The following is a 17,500-nucleotide window of genomic DNA, read 5'->3' on the forward strand; positions in this document are numbered from 1 at the left end:
GACGTTTGCTAACAGGGACATAAAAATTACTTACCAACCAGAGGGCACTATGAGAGGAGAGTTGGGGAGGAAGAGAGAGAGAAAGAGAGAGAGAAAGAGAGAGAGAGAGAGACAGAGAGAGAGAAAGAGGGAGAGAGAGAGAGAGAGAGAGAACTCAGAACTCAAAACGTTTTTTATTCAAGGATTAAGATTTTAGGCATGGCCCATTCTTCCAATCTGTCCTTGCTAATCTACGTCAATTACAATAACACATACGTATTTAATGGAAAGGGGAGAAAGAAAGAAGAAAAAAACAAACAGAAAGAATGTGATAAAGAACACACACTCTCATTGTGAGAGAAAGAGGGAGAAAGAGAGAGAGAGGGAGAGAGAGAAAGAGAGAGGTAAAATGAGGGAGAGAGAGAAAGAGAGAGAGGGAGAAAGAGAGAGAGAGGGAGAAAGAGAGAAAGAAAGAGGGAGAGAGAGAAAGAGAGAGGGAGAGATAGAGGGAGAAAGGTGGAGAGAGAAAGAGAGAGAGAGAAAGGGAAGAAGAGAGAGAGAGAGTATGGTGGTAGGGGAAAAAGAGAAACATGATGGGGAGGGAAAGAAAAAAGTAGTGTGAAAGAAAGGGGCACACACACACACACACACACACACACACACACACCTGCAGCGAGCGCAAACATACACACACACACACACACACTCACACACACACACTTGCAGCGAGCGCAAACACACACACACACACACACACACACACACACACACACACACACACACACAGACAAAGACAGAGAAAGATTCAGAGGCTAGGCAGTGACCCCAGTAACCGTAAACACACATAGAAACTCTCTTTGCCGACACAGATAAAGGAGCATGTTCTTCATTAGTTACACAAACTCTGGTGTTGAGCAAAGCCGATCTTCTTACAGCAACGCCATTAATTTACTCCCTCCCCACCCCCCCCGCGCCCCCCTCCCACCCCGCCTTTTATACTCTCTCTCTCTCTCTCTCTCGCTCTCGCTCTCTCGTGTCAACAACATGATAAAGATAATGCACATGTCTTGCCTTTGACAAAACGGATAGGGAAATGTAAAATGCTGTGAACTTATCCGCCACGCCCCCACCTTTATTATTATTATTTATATATACATATTTTTTTCTTTCGTGCGAATCTGAATCAACAATGCTCCTTTCTTTTCTTTAGCCTCTTGACTGCTGCTGACAAATAAATATGAAGTAAATACACTCGCAGACAGATAACCAATGGAATGGCGCTGTTCTGCAAGCGACACGTTCTTCCAAGAGAAGAGAGCAACCCGATTTTTTTTTTTTACATTGAGAAGTCTGTTGTGACAAACGTAACACAAGACACGATACGAGAAATGACAAGTACGCTCAGTCGTCAGTAAAAGGGCTGTCACCTTAGAGACTGAAATTACAGGTCAGGATGTCGGCCATCATTCTTTGCTCGTTCTTCTTCCTCTAGGGATTATATTATTGTTACTTTTTGCACGGCAGAACTAGTCACATCAATGAAAAGTACACACAAAATAGGGAATTGTGGAGTGTTGGCCTGGAGGTAACGCGTCCACCTATGAAGCGAGAAAATCTGAGCACACTGATTCGAATTCCGGCACAGTCACCAGTATTTTCTCTCCCTCCACTAGATCTTGAGTGGTGGTCTGGACGCTGGTCATTCGGGTGAGACGATAAACCGAGGTCCCGTGTGCAGCATGCACTTAGCGCACGTAAAACTACCCACGGCAACAAAAGGGTTGTTCCTGGCAAAATTCTGTAGAAAAATCCACTTCGATAGGAAAAACAAATAAAACTGCACGCAGGAAAAAATATAAAAAAAAATTGGTGGCGCTGTAGTATAGGGACGCGCTCTCTCTGGGGAGAGCAGCCCGAATTTCACACAGAGAAATCTGTTGTGATAAAAAGAAATGCAAATACAAATAAATACAAAATTCTGTAGAAAAATCCACTTCGATAGGAAAAAAACCCAATAAAACTGCACGCAGGAAAAAAAAAAAAAAAAAAAAAAAAAAGTGTGTGGCGCTGTAATGTAGCTACGCGCTCTCCGTGGGGAGAGCAGCACGAATTTCACACAGAGAAATCGGTTGTGATAAAAAGAAATACAAATACAACATTATCCATCTTGACATTCAATCAATAACGTAGTCTTTACCTGTCACGTGTATTGTGCATTGTCTGAAAAGGGTGTGTGTGGGGGGGGGGTGGGGGTGGGGAGGGTCGATGGGGGGGGGGGGGGGCGCAGGGGGGGGGGGGGGTAACAAAGAGGTGAAAGAAGTTACGACAAGTGTGACAAAAGAGCAAAGAAAAGGGGGATTTAGTTCGCGGCGTCAGTGCGAGAACAACAATGGCTCAACTCCGAATCCTGAGTTTGTCTAACCTGTAAGCATCATCGGCATCAGCATCTGCAAAAAAAAGGAATCTCACTGCACGCACGTGTTTGTGATTACCAAAGGCTTACAGTCTGAAACCTTTTTCGTTAGCTTGTTTGTTTGTTTGTTTGGCTGCATGCCTGTCTGCCCTGCCTCTTGTCTGTCTGTCTGTATGTGTGTGTGTGTATGTGTGTGTGTGTGTGTGTGTGTGTGTGTGTGTGTGTGTGTCTGTGTGTGTGTTTGTCTGTCTGTTTGTATGTATATATGTATGTTTGTCTGTCAGGATGGCCGAGCGGTCCAAGGCGCTGCGTTCAGGTCGCAGTCTGGTTCTCCAGGCGTGGGTTCGAATCCCACTTCTGACAACTTTTTTTTAAGCGCGTTGGGTTACGCTGCTGGTCAGGCATCTGCTTGGCAGATGTGGTGTAGCGTATATGGATTTGTCCGAACGCAGTGACGCCTCCTTGAGCTACTGATACTGACTGATACTGACTGTCTGTATGTATGTATGTTTGTCTGTCTGCCTGTATGTGTGTATGTATGTATGCGTGTGTGTGTGTATGTTTGTCTGTTTGTATGTATGTATGTTTGTCTGTATGTATGTATGTATGTCTCTCTCCCGCTCTCTCCCTCTCTTAAAAGATATATGAATTATCTTTGTCTAATATAGAGAGAGAGAAAAAAAAAAAAGATGAAGAAAGAAATGAAGAAAGAAAGAAAGACGTACACAAAGAAATGCAAAACGAGAGAAAGAAAGAAAAGAAAAGAAAAGAAAGGAAAAAAAGGAAGGAAGAAAGAAAACAAGAAACAAGAAAGAAAGGGAGGAAAATAAGAGAAAGAAAGATAGCGGGAAAAAAGAAGAAAAAAAAAATCAAACAGAAAGGTCAACTCGTCCAAATATTCCATGATTCCATAGAATGAGTGATGATCGCACCTGTTCGCTCAAACATGCCGACAGAAAAAGGTTGATGGAAATTTAAAAACTAAGAAAAGCTCCCCCGCCCCCTCCCCCAAAACCCCTCCCCCCCTCCTCCGCCCCCACCCCCACCCCCCACACACACACCAAAGAAAAGGGACCTTGTTGGCCTAACTGGTTTGTAAATGCTTGGTTTATGAATTGTTATTCTGGATGACGTCTATGGTTATGGCGGCGGTGGTGGTGGTGGTGGTGGTGGTGACGGTGGTGATGGTTGTGGTAGTGTTGTTGTTGGTGGTGGTGATAATGATGGGATGGTGGTAGTTGTGGTGGGTGTGGTGGTGGTGGTGGTGGTGATGGTAATGGTGGAAGTGGCAAAATACTCGGTGTTCCTTTTGCTGGTACATTCGAGTGAACGTAGGAGTGGCAGCCCACGAACGAAGAAGAAGAAGAAGAAGAATCATCAGCAGCAGCAGTAGTAGCAGCAGCAAGCAGTAGCAAGAACAGCGAAGAATTCGCCAACACTATCACCACCACCACCACCACCACTGCCAATACTATTTTCACCACCACCACTACTACAACCATCATCACCGTCACTACCATCACCATCACCATCACCACCACCAACATCACCACCGTCACTACCACCACCACCACCATCACCATCACTACCATCACCATCACCACCACCAACATCACCACCGTCACTACCACCACCACCACCATCACCATCACCACCACTACCATCACCACCGTGACTACCACCACCACCACCATCACCACCGTCACTACCACCAGCACCACCACAACCACCACCATTATCACCTTCAAAGACCGCGTTCAAGCCAACCTTCACTCATCGGATGAGTTCTGGAGGGGGAGGGGAGGGGAGGTTTGTTTTGTTGTGTTTTTGTTTCGTGTTGTTTTGGCAGGATGGAGCTAACAGGTGCCATCAACATTCTTCCTTGGGGATCTCTGCACGGGTTGACTCCCATTGCCTTTTTCTTTCTTTCTTACTTACTTACTTTCTTTCTTTCTTTCGCCCTTCTCTCTCTCTCTCTCTCTCTCCGTGACTCTGTGTCTATGTCTCTGTGTTTCTCTCTCTCTGTGTGTCTCCCTCTCGTTCTCTCTCTCTGTGTCTCCTTCTCGCTCTCTCTCTGTCTGTCTGTCTATATCTCTCTCCCTCTGTCTGTCTGTGCCCCCCCTCTCTCTCTCTCTCTCTGTGTCTGTCTGTCTGTCTGCCTCTCTCTCTTTCTGATTTCTTTCTTTTTTTTTTTCTTTTGCCCTTCTCTATTTGTCTGTCTGTCTGTCTGTCTCTCTACTTTTCTTCCTCTGTTTATTTCTTTCTCTTTCTATCTTTCTTTCTTTCTCATTCTTCCTGTATTCCATTTCTTCTTTCTTTCTGTCTTTCTTTCAAGAGAGCGAAGAGTGGAGATAAGAAGAAAAGGAGAGGAAGGGAGAAAGAAACGAGAGAGAGAGAGAGACAGACACACAGACAGAAAGAGACAAGGATACTGAGAAAGACAGACAGACAGACAGAGAGAGAGTCAAAGAGAAAGACAGACAGACAGACAGACGAAGACAGAAAGAGACAGAAGGGTACGGACATACAGACAAAAGCAGGAACACAGAGACAGGCAGACAGACAGACAGAGAGAGAGCAAAGAAAGAAAGATCAAAAGAAAGATGTATAACTGTAAAGTTAAAGAAATAGGATCATCATTTCTCTACACCTCTTTCATTTTCCATTTCCTTTGACTCCTGCAGTCTCAACCTTTCCTTCCTTCCTTCCTTCCTTCCTTCCTCCTCCTGCTCCTCCTCCTCGCTTCATTCTTTCCGCCCACAACACAACCTGCTGCGCTGCTCAGTGATCGCGTCTCCAAACAGCTCACGTCTCACATGGTCCCATTCCCATTTGGGTCCGTGTCCACCTGGTTACGTCCGTCACACTGAAGAATCGCGGGAGAGTGGGAGAGGGGCTTTGGAATAGAGTGTCAATGACCTAAAGTTCGGGAACTTGTTTCTTGTCGTTTTTTTGTTTTTTTGGTGGGGGTTTTTTTTGGTTTTTTGTCTCATACTTTTCTTTGTTTGTTTGCTTCTTTCTTTCCTTCTCACTTTCTTTTCTTTTCTTTCTAAATTTTTCTCTCTCTTCCTGTCTCTCTCCCTTCTCTCCTCCTCCTCCCTCTCTTCTTCTACTTCTTCTCCTGCTCCTCCTCCTGCTCCTCCTCCTTCTTCTTCTTCTTCTTCCTCTTGTGTTTGTGTGTGTGTGTGTGTGTGTAAGTACGTACGTACATGTAATGTACCAATTGTTCCAGTTTTCATTGCTTTGTTACATTTAATAGACTATTCCAGTCATTATTCTTATTCGTCGTTCTTATTATTTTATTTTATTTTATTTCAATTTATTTCTTTATTTTTTTATGTTTTGTGTCGTTCTTTATTTTTATGTTTCATGTCGTTAAATGGGCAGAGTTGTAAAAAGGCCTTTACTGTGCCTAATTCTTTACCCATTAAAGACTCAATCAATCATCTTCTTCTTCTTCTCTTAGCACCTTGCAGATCCCAGCAGTCAAGAAGCAGATGCTTGATACTGAGAGGAAAGGTGGTTTGGTTGCAAGGCACTCACCACAGGGGGCTTCCTCTTGTGCAACAGGAGTGGTGGAGAATGTGTGGGAAAGTGGTGACCTGGGTATTATTCTCCGCCGCCGAAAACCAAACAGAAAGGAAGAAAAGTAGAAAGAAAGAAAGAAAGAAAGAAAGGAAGGAGGGAAAAAAGTCAGAAAGGAAGAGGGGAAAAGAGGAAAGGAGAACATTCAGAAAAGGAAAGAAAAAGTAAAGGGGGGAAAAAGAAGGAAAGATAGGAAGAAAGACAATGAAAACAAAGAAAGAAAGAAAGCGGAAGAAAAAGACAGAAAGATATGAGGTAGAAATGTTTGAAAAAGGAGGGATATCAGAACAAACCGCACACAACAGTTTCAGTTTCAGTTTCAGTAGCTCATGGAGGCGTCACTGCGTTCGGACAAATCCATATACGCTACACCACATCTGCCAAGCAGATGCCTGACCAGCAGCGTAACCCCACGCGCTTAGTCAGGCCTTGACCCCCCCCAGCCCCCCAAAAAACAACAACAAAAAAACAAAAACAGAAATGGTTTATTTATAATGACAACAACAACAACAATTACAGCAACAACAACAATAATAATAATAATAATAATAATAATAATAACAGTAATAATAATAATAATAATAATAATGCTGTTGCTGATAATGATGACAACGACGACGATGATGATAAAATGCTCTTTTTTTTTCTTTTCTTTTTTTTTTCATAAAAAAAAAAGTGTGAAGGAAAGTAAGAAAGGGAAGGAATGAAAACAGAAAAAGACAGAGAGAAAAAAAAAAGAAGTAATACTGTCCCTGTGTCTACATCCACTACCCCCCACCCCCCACCCCCACCCCTACACCTCTCTCCCTTTCTCCCTCCGTCCCTCCCACCTCCCCTCCCCACTCACACAAGTCACCTCACAACAGCAGTAACTCACTCCCACACAAACACGATCCCGACAGTCAGTAACCAATCCCATCTGTAAACGGCGCACGTCGCACGCGGTCTCGTTCCCACTCAGTCTTGTCCCCACCTGGTAGCATCCATCACGGAAGATTTGGAGAATCTTGGAATGGGTGTGTCATCGACCTAAACGGTTTACAGTGGCTGTTGTTTTGGCTGCCTTCTGCATGTTTGCTTGGGTTTTTTGTTTGTTGGTACATGGTGTTGATTTTTTTTTATTTCTTTCTTCTTCTTTCTTCTTCTTCTTCTTTCTTTCGTCTTTCTGTTTTCTATCTTCTTTCTTTCGTTCTTCTTCTTTCTTCTTTTTCTTCTTTTTTCATTCTTTCTTCTTCTTTCTTCTTTGTCTTTCTTTCTTCTTTCTTTCTTTTCTTTCTTTCGTTCTTTCTTTTGTCTTTCTTCTTCTTTCTTTTCTTTCTTTTTCTTTCTTTCTTCTTTCTTCTTCTTCTTTCTTCTTTCTTCTTTCTTCTTCTTTCTTTCTTTTCTTTCTTTTTCTTCTTTCTTTTTTCTTCTTTCATTCTTTCTTTCTTCTCTTCTTTCTTTTTGTCTTTCTTCTTTCTTCTCTGTCTTTCTTTCGTTTTTCTGTCTTTTCTTTCTTCTTTCTTTCTTTCTTGTTCTTTCTTTCTGTCTTTCTTTGTTCTTTCTTCTTTCTTTCTTCTTTCTGTCTTCTTTCGTTCTTTCTTTCTGTCTTTCTTCTTTCTTTCTTTCTTTCTTCTTTCTTTCGTTCTTTCTTTCATTCTTTCTTCTTCTTCTTTCTGTCTTTCTTTCATTCTTTCTTTCTGTCTTTCTTTCGTTCTTTCTGTCTTTCTTTCTTCTTTCTTTCTGTCTTTCTTTCGTTCTTTCTTTCTGTCTTTCTTCTTTCTTTCGTTCGTTCTTTCTTTCTTTCTGTCTTTCTTCTTTCTTTCTGTCTTTCTTTCATTCTTTCTTCTTTCTTTCGTTCTTTCTTTCTTTTTTCTTTCTTTATGTCTTTCTTTCGTTCTTTCTGTCTTTCTTTCATTCTTTCTTCGTTCTTTCTGTCTTTCTTCTTTCTGTCTTTCGTTCTTTCTTTCTTTCTGTCTTTCTTTCTGTCTTTCTTCTTTAGTTCTTTCTTCTTTCTTTCTTTTTTCTTTCTTTCTTTCTTTCTTTCGTTCTTTCTTCTTTCTTTCTGTCTCTCTTTCTGTCTTCTTTCTTTCGTTCTTTCTTTCTTCTTCCTTTCGTTCTTTCTGTCTTCTTTCTTTCTGTCTTTCTTTCGTTAGTTTCTTTCTCTCTTTCTTCTTTCTTTCTTTCTTCTTTCTTTCTGTCTTTCGTTCTTTCTTTCTTCCGTTCTTTCTTTCTTTCTTTCTTTCTTTCTTCTTTCTTTCTGTCTTTCGTTCTTTCTTTCTTCCGTTCTTTCTTTCTTTCTTTCTTTCTTCTGTTTTTCGTTCTTTCTTTCTCTCTTCTTTCTTTCTGTCTTTCGTTCTTTCTTTCTTTCGTACTCTTCTCTTTCTTTTCTTTCTTTTTTCTCTTTTTCTTTCTTTCATTTTTCATATTTACTTATATTCGTTCTATTTGTCTTTTGTCTCGTACTTCAACGCCTTTTTATTATCGTCTTCTTCTTCCTCTGTTTCTTTTTTCTTTCCTTTTTTTTTATTTTATTCTTTCTTTCCTATTTTCAGTCTTCCCTTCTGTCTTCGCTTCTTTCTTTTTTTTATATATACATTTACTTTTTCCTTTCTTTTCTTTTTCTTTCTTACTTTATTCTTTCGTTCCTTCTGTCCTTAATTTTTTTTTTTCTTTCTTTCGTTTCGTCAGAGAGACAGACAAACAGAGACAGAGACAAGGATAGGGATGGTTTATTCTTCTTTCTTCATACGGTAGGCCAGGGCCTCCCATGAAGGGGTTTGTGAACACGAAATGACACACAATATACAACAAACTTGAAAATAGAACTTCACTCCAAAACGAAGACAAGCTTAGTTACGAAACAGAATACAGAAAAAATGGATATTCTGATGAAGTGCTTAAGAGAGAGAGAGAGAGAGAAACACACACACACACACACACACACACACACACACACACACACACACACACACACAATGAGAGACAGAGAAGGGGAGCAAAAGAGAGAAAGAGAGACTGAGTGGGGAGAGAGGGGAGAGATAGAGAAAGAGAGACAGAGAGGGATAGAAAAAGACAGAGAGGCAGAGAGAGAAGGAGGGTATGTGTGTGTGTGTGGGGGGGGGGGGAGGTGAAGGTTGGGCGACTGGGCAGAGGGAAGACAGACAGACAGACAGACAGGCAGGCAGACAGACAGACAGCTCCTCAGCAGTGTCCGAGCATTCCCGCTCTCCTGTTCTTTTTGTTCATTGACCGCACGACAGACATCTCCTTGATGAGAAGTCAAGTGACCATTGACTTTTAAGCTGAGCTGCGTTCTCTCGCTGTGTGTGTGTGTGTGTGTGTGTGTGTGTGTGTGTGTGTGTGTGTGCGTGCGCGCGCGCGCGCGTGTGTGTGTTTGTATATGTGTGTGCGAGTCCGTGTGTGCGTACGTGCGTTTGTGTGTGTGTGTGAGTGCGTGCGTGTGTGTGTGTGTGCATGCGTGCGTGCGTGTGTGTGTGTGTATGCTAGTCCGTGTGTGCGTGCGTGTGTGTGTGTGTGTGTGTGTGTGTGTGTGTGTGTGTGTGTGTGCGCGCGCGCGCGCGTGTTTCTCTCACACATCACCCACTCCTCCATGAGCATAATCTGCACACATTCAGTGCTACTGTGCTAGGATGACTAGGGTTTCAAATTCAATACAGATTAAAAAGGTCCCGTTGTTTTTCTAGGTCAACGTACCAGTGAATTTGTATCAACTGTATATAGTTGTTGTTTTTTGATGTGTTGTGTTGTGTTGTGTGTGTGTGTGTGTGTGTGTGTGTGTGTGTGTGTGTGTGTGTGTGTGTTGAGGTCACTCTATGTTCACTATGGTGTGTGTTAATGACGTCGATGTAAATGTTTCTATGGCACCCCGGGGTGGTACATGATTTAAACTTCTTGCCTTGTCTTGGCACAGGAAGATGGGGCCCAGTCCTCTCCTCTCGCCGTTTTAACCCTTCCCCGTCCAGAGTCAGCTACCCGTTCACACCACGGTGAAGCGAGGAAAATCGGAGGAAAGGGTCTTTCGCAATGATCTCACGCCATTATCGAAACGGGGGCTCGAACCCTGATCGCTTGCGAACATTGGGTCAGAAGTCCAACCGTTCTGCGTCCTTGATGATGTCTCTCTTTTCTTTTTAGGATGACTACCCGCACAATGTACACCCGATTTCTTCTTCTTCTTCTTCTTCGTTCGTTGGCTGCAACTCCCACGTTCACTCGTATGTACACGAGTGGGCTTTTATGTGTATGACCTTTTTTACCCCCGCCATATAGGCAGCCATACTCCGTTTTAGGAGGCGTGCAAGCTGGATATGTTCTTGTTTCCATAACTCACCGAACGCTGACATGGATTGCAGGATCTTTAACGAGCGTATATTTTGATCTTCTTGCGTGTACACACGAAGGGGGTTCAGGCACAAGCTGGCACCTGGGAGACCGGAAAAAAATCTCCACCCTTTACCCACCAGGCCCTGTTATCGAGATTCGAACCCGGGACACTTAGATTGAGTCCAACACTCTAACCACTCGGCTGTTGAGCCCGTCACACCTGGTTTAACCACAATGCTTCACCATCCACCCAGGCAAGCGTCAATCCCCGTGACAGAAACGAAAACAAACCCTATGGACTAAATCTTCGCCGGCGCAGAGAGGTTTTTCAAAGCTTGGTAACTCTAGACACTACTTCCGTCGCAATCACAAGGCCAGTAACTCTGCTGATGGGCTAAACCAAGGGAGAGAAGCGATCAACACCGTCAGAAGACGGTCTTCATTGTTAGAATGAGTCTTCTGACAGCTTGGCAGATATTAATCTGACATGTCTTTCCCGTTGTGTTAGTGGACTGAGGTGTGTGTTTCTTGAAAATTTTAATGATAGACTTGCTCAGTGTTCTTGTCAGAATGGTGGCGTTCGAAATGGGAGGGCTTTTTGTTCAGCGTACCTTGAAAAGATGGGAGAGGGCTGAATCAATCTTCGTCAGGTGCGTGCGTGCGCGCGCGCGCGCGTGTGTGTGTGTGTGTGTGTGTTTATATGGTGTATGTATGTGTGTGCGTCTCTCTCTCTCTCTCTCTCTCTCTTTCTCTGTGTGTGTGTGGGGGGGGGGGGGGGGAGTGGGGTGGGAGGGGGTGTTTGTGTGTCTGTGTGTGTGTGCGTGTGTGTGTATGTGTGTGTGTGTGTGTGTATGTGTGTAGGTGTGTATGTGTTTGTGTTTATGTGGTGTATGTATGTGTGTGCGTTTCTCTCTCTCTCTCTCTCTCTCTCTCTCTGTGTGTGTGTGAAAGTTAGTCTGGTGAGTTTTTGGAACCTAGATTGTTTCTGAATTTGTCAGTAAAATGAAAGAGCCAAAGACATGGAATGTGAAATGGATCAGCAAGCAAGGGCTTCATATATATTTTTTTTGAAAAATCAACAGACAGTGCGGACCCCACTCCATCCTCAGTGCAACACACACACACACACACACACACACACACGCACACACACACACACACACACACACACACACACACGATGAAACAAGAAAAAAAAGGAAAAAAAAACCCATTAGTAAAACATAAACAAAGACATTCAGTATTTTAAAAAATAAAACAAGAAAAAACAGCCATTTCAGAGGAAAACCGGAATTGACCAGAAAACACACACACACACACACACACGTGATTCACCCCAACGACTACTTAACAGCAGTACAATGACCACAAAAGCACACTACTAACCCGGACCCATTTCACGGTCAATCGAATTCAAACTATGCCAGGACGACTACCCACCCCAACCAACACAATACCCACTCGCTTCATATCACCCACCACGGCGCTCAGCTTTCCCATCCACCCCGCACATCCTCACCCCCCGCCCAGCAAGCCAATCCCCGTGACGGAAACGAAAACAAACTCACGAACTTCGCCAGAAGGAGAGTTCCTCAAAGCGCCGTAACTCTAGACACTACTTCCGCAGAAAAAGGGGCAATAACTCAGCAGGTGGACTGTCTGACTGACGCGGACAAGTAAAGAGAGAGAGAGAGAGAGAGAGAGAGAGAGGCTTTTTGTCCGCTCTCTGCGGAGACATTTATCATCAACAGTTCTTTATTGTTGATCGTGTGACGTGGCGGGAGGAAGGGTGGGGTGGCGTGGGTGGGGAGGGGGGAGGGGTGAGGGGTATGGGAGGGCGGAGGGTGGCTGGTAGAGACAGACTCAATTAGTACAAGGAGGGGACAAGGCTCAGGGGTAGGTAGTTATTCTGATCATTTTCGTTTGCTTGTTTGTGTGTCTGTTTGTAGTTGATTTTTTTTTTTTTTTTTTTTTTACCTTGTTGTTTACGAGCACAGAACCGTTTACTTAGGGTGTGGTTTGTTCTAAAGATCTGTTATCACGAGGAAAGGTAATGGGTAATGATGTGGTAAGAAAATCTGTTTCATTGCTTGCGTAGACGGGGGCGTTTGTTTACTTACTTACGGTGTCGTTGGAAAGGTCTATTATCAAAAGGTTGGGTAATGCTAAGGGTGGAGACGCTATGCCTGACGAGTATGGCTGCCTACATGTTGGGGTAAATAAACGAAAACGATCAAACACATAAACTGTTAAATGTTACATGTTTGTCTGAGTGTGTATGTGTGCGTGCCTGAAATATGATTGAACGACACAGGAACCGAATGATAAGTGCCCAATGGCAGCCGTCAGTCGGCTGTACCCAGGTAGGCAGCCTGTTGTGTAAATGACCCCCTGTTTGTACAGCGCTTAGAGCTTGGTCTCCGACCGAGGATAGGCGCTATATAAGTATCCATATCAATCAATCAATCAAAAACGACACCGAAACTAAACACGACCAGTCCGTCAACAAGAAAGAAAGAAGTGATAGTATCTACCAAGCGACCAGAACGTCATAAGATCCACCAATGAAGATCCTGTTCCCTCTCTCAGACAGACATCACTTCAGTTCCCTCCCTTGTTCTTTCCTCTTCAGTTCAGCCGGTCCCTGCAGAGTTGCCGGCCTTTTAAAGCGGAAGTGGGGTGTCTAGAGTTACAACAGAACGTTTTGCAAAGAATCTCTGTGCCAGCAAAGATTTGTTTTCGTTACTGTCACCACAGGGATTGACTGCTGGCTGGGTGGGAAAGCAATGCAGCTGAACTGGGTGTATAGTTTGTGGGTAGGTAGTCATCCTAGTAAAGCAGGACTCAGATCCACACACACACACACACACACACACACACACACACACACACACACACACACACGGAATTATTGCGATATTAAAAAAAGCAAAAAAACAACATAACCTTTATATGAATGTACTTGGCAAAGGGCTGATGAGGGTTTTTTTTTGTTGTTGTTTCGTTTCCCCTCCCCACCCCACCCACCCCATCCTCTCCTGTAACTATACCAGCACCAATGAAATCATGGGCCACAAAAATGAGGGAAAATACAACTGGTTGCTTCAGAATTCATAGAAGTCCTGCTTCATGTCTGTACATGTCTGTCTCTGATTCTGATTCTGATTCTGATTCTTCTTCTTCTCTCTTTGGCTCTTTGTCTCCCTATTCATTCATTCATCCATCCATTCATTCTTTCTTTATTTCTATTCTGCAGATGATGTAAATGTCCCTTTCATTCTCACAATACCATCTTCCATGATAGAGAAAGCACCGCGCCTTAAAAACAACAACAAAAAAACAAAAACAAAAAACAAAAAAACAAAAAACAAAGCGCAGTAAATCTGATAACAACCAAATTGCCCCCTCGGAACGTCAAGGGGGATAATAAAGATCTGTTGTTCCCGGCCTCCCAGGTCTGTGTATTTCTCATTTCAGCCACCATCCGAGTCGTCTCCCTTTGGAGTGAAGTTAGCTTCCAGAGTTACTGACCTTAACTGAAAAAAAAAAGAAGAAAAAAAAAAAGAAGAAGAAGAAGAAAAAAAGAGAAGTCTTCTGCACCAAGGGAAAGGGCTTACTGTCTGTGTACTACCCGTCATGCATTGCGACTGCAGGCGGCAAGCAGGGTAAATGGGGGGAAAATAATATGGCTGAAGCTGGGGTGTAATTGTGTGTGTCATAATCCTTGACTGAAAAGCGGACTGAAATTAGCCGTTAAGTTTGTGCGTTGTTCGTTTGTTCTGAAAAGGGTTTTTTTTTGTTATCGTGAAATATGTCTTTGGGGAACACGTGGATGTTGTGACTTATTGTCTTTCCAAGTTAATCATGGCTGTGTGTGTGTGTGTGTGTGTGTGTGTGTGTGTGTGTGTGTGTGTGTGTGTGTGTGTGTGTGTGTGTGTGTGTATAAAAAGACAGGGATATCCAGAAATGCTGCTAGCTAGCTCCGAGGTTGACATCAACGCTTCAGTTATCGATTACACGAATGGTGTGTGTGTGTGTGTGTGTGTGTGTGTGTGTGTGTGTGTGTGTGTGTGTGCACGCATGTGCATGTACATTTTCTTGCCGAGTTGATGATTTCTACACATGTTTTTCTACACATGTTAAATCACATGGTAGACCAGCCCTGTGGCAACATAATTTTATGAGGAATAGGGATGGAAACGATTCGACAGTAATGTTGGTAATGTTCTGTATTAGAGGGCTAAGGATCCTCTGTGTGTGTGTGTGTGTGTGTGTGTGTGTGTGTGTGTGTGTGTGTGTGTGCGTGCGTGCGTGCGTGCGTGTGTGTGTGTGTGTGTGTGTGTGTGTGATGAGGGGATACAGACAGACAGGCAGGCAGACAGTCGTAGTAGAAGCTTTTGACTTCCTTTCTTTGTTTGATTGTTTGTTTGTTTGTTTGTCTGTGCGTGTGTGTGAGTGTGTGTGTGTGTGTGTGTGTGTGTTTGGAGCTGAGGGTGGACGGAGGAGGGGGGGGGAGGGGTAGAGGGGGTGAGTTCGCACGTTCTTTGTTTGCCTCTGTATGTTGTGGTTTTCCTGATTCTGACCCGTATTTGGACTGAAGAAGGATGTTGGTTACGAAGCCATAAGAGAGGAATGAGAGAGAGAGAGAGAGAGAGAGAGAGAGAGAGACAGACAGACAGACAGACAGACAGACAGACAGACAGACAGACAGAGACAGCGATGATATTAAGGAGAAGGTGGGCCAGACATAGATACAGAAAAACAGAAATGATATACTCAGAGAGATAGGGGCGGAGGTGTGGACAGAGTGACAGGGTGGATGGGAGGAGATGGGGGTGGGGGGGGACTGCTTGGGGGGATGGGGCGGGGGGGGGGGGGGGGGGGTTAATTGTAAGAGGGGAAGGAGGCGGAGGTGGAATGTAGCTGGAGAAGCGGCAGAGAGTGTTTTTGTTTGTTTATTTTTGTTTTGTTCTGTTTGCAAGGTAACTAGTTGTTTCTGCCAAAGTTTCATCGCGCGAGACATTTTTTTAATTTTTTTATCATGCTTTGTGAGGGGGTTATGGACATAATCATCTCCAGGACAAAACACGTAATGTTGCATGCATGCAGCAAGAGAGACAAAGAGAGAGGGGGGGAGAGTGGAGAGGGGGGTGGAGGGATAGAGGGAGAGGAGAGAGAGAGAGAGAGAGAGAGAGAGAGAGTGTGTGTGTGTGTGTGTGTGTGTGTGTGTGTGTGTGTGTATGTGTGTGTGTGTGACAGACAGACAGACAGAGAGACAGAGACAGACAGACAGAGACAGATGAGAGGGAGGGAGATAAAGAGACAAAAAGAGAGAGAGGAAGAAAGATAAACATAGAGAGACATAGGAAATACAGAGAGGGAGAGAGAGATAGAGAAAGTGAACGAGAAGGAGAGAGAGACAGATGGACATAGAGAGGAAGAGACAGAGACAGAGAGAGACAGAGAGAGAGAGAGACAGAGTGTGTGTGTGTGAGAGAGAGAGAGACAAACAGACAGAAAGACGAGCAGAAAGACAGACAAGCGGACAGACATGCATACAGACAGGCAGGTTGAGAGACCCCCAAATAGAGAGATAGACAGAGGGGGGGTGGGGGGGGTGGGGCTTTGGGGGGTGGAAGGAATAAAATGAAGTGGTATGGAGATGAGGTGAATGGGGTTGGTGGTGTTGTAGAGGTTGGGGCTTGGGGATAGATGCAGAAAGAATGGTGGAAAGAAAGAAAGAAAGAGAGAAAGAAAGAAATAGAGAAAGAAAAGAAGAAAGAAAGAAATATGATAAACAGAACAGACAGACAGAGAACATTTTAATTAAATGGCGTGAAGAGAGAGAGGGAAAGAGAGAGTAAGAGAATGAGAGAAAGGGGGAAGAGAGAGAGAAAGAGAGAGTGAGAGACAGAGAGAGAATGAGAGACAGACAGAGAGATAGAGAGAGAGAGAGTAAGAGAGAGCGAGAGACAAAGAGAGTGAGAGACAGAGAGAGAGAGAGACAGAGAGTGAGAGACAGAGACAGAGAGTGAGAGACAGAGTGAGAGAGAGAAGGACAAAAGAGACACAATTTACGTCACTCTTTGAGAAGAAGCAGAGAAAGACGTAGACAAACAGGCAGACAGACAGACCGACAGACAGAAAGACAGACAGACAGAGATAGAGACACTCCTGACAAGATAGTTTTGCAAAATGTCCGCCAGCATTCTTTGTTGTCGGCATCTCCCACGTCCACTCGTATGTACACGAGCGGGTTCTTACGTGTATGACCGTTTTTACTCCGCCATGTAGGCAGCCATACTCCGTTTTCGGGGATGTTTTTTTCTTGTTTCCATAACCCATCGAACGCTGACATGGATTACGGGATCTTTAACGTGCATATTTGATCTTCTGCTTGCGTACACACACGAAGGGGGTTCAGGCACTAGCAGGTATGCACATGATTATGTTGACCTGGGAGATCGGAAAATCCCACCAGGCGCCGTTACCGAGATTCGAACCCGGGACCCTCAGATTCAAAGTCCAACGCTTTAATGAACCATTCGGCTGTTGCGGCCGTCATTTTTTTGTTTTTGAAGAAGCAGAGAAGGAGAAGAGACAGCGCCTGCACACTGGCCGTGATTTAAGCACAACGCCCTGTTGCAAGTCACGCCTTTCTTCAAAATGCCGACATCATCTACAGCCGACAGCACACACACGCACACGCACTCTCTCTCTCTCTCTCTCTCTCTCACACACACATACAGAGAGAGAGAGAGAGAGAGACAGAGAGAGAGAGAGCGAGAGAGAGAGAGAGATACGAACACACACGCAGATACGAACACACACACACACACACACACTCTCTCTCTCTCTCTCTCTGTCACAGTCACACACACACTCTCTCTCTCTCACACACACACGCACGCACGCACACACACACACACACACACACACACACACACACACACAATCTCTCTCTCTTACATACACACACACACACACTCTCTCTCTCTCTCTCTCACACACACACACACACTCTCTCTCTCACACACACACTCACACACACACACTCTCTCTCTCTCACTCTCTCTTTCACACACACACACACACACACACACACACACACTCAAACACAAATGCACACACACACACTCTCTCTCTCTCTCTCTCACACACACACACACACACTCACATACACACACACACACTCTC

At 44.2% G+C, this 17,500-nt stretch overlaps 1 protein-coding gene and 1 non-coding gene across 3 annotated transcripts in view; both read left to right on the forward strand.

Moving 5' to 3' along the window:
* Nucleotides 1–17,500, forward strand: part of LOC143274710 (uncharacterized) — a 241,491-nt gene that overhangs the window by 166,482 nt on the left and 57,509 nt on the right. The gene's annotated exons all lie outside the window — the stretch shown is intronic.
* Nucleotides 2,672–2,755, forward strand: Trnal-cag (transfer RNA leucine (anticodon CAG)). The gene has a single exon. It is a non-coding gene; the product is annotated as a tRNA-Leu (tRNA).

The sequence above is a fragment of the Babylonia areolata genome, chromosome 29 (assembly GCF_041734735.1).
Source record: "Babylonia areolata isolate BAREFJ2019XMU chromosome 29, ASM4173473v1, whole genome shotgun sequence".
Taxonomy (NCBI): domain Eukaryota; kingdom Metazoa; phylum Mollusca; class Gastropoda; order Neogastropoda; family Buccinidae; genus Babylonia; species Babylonia areolata.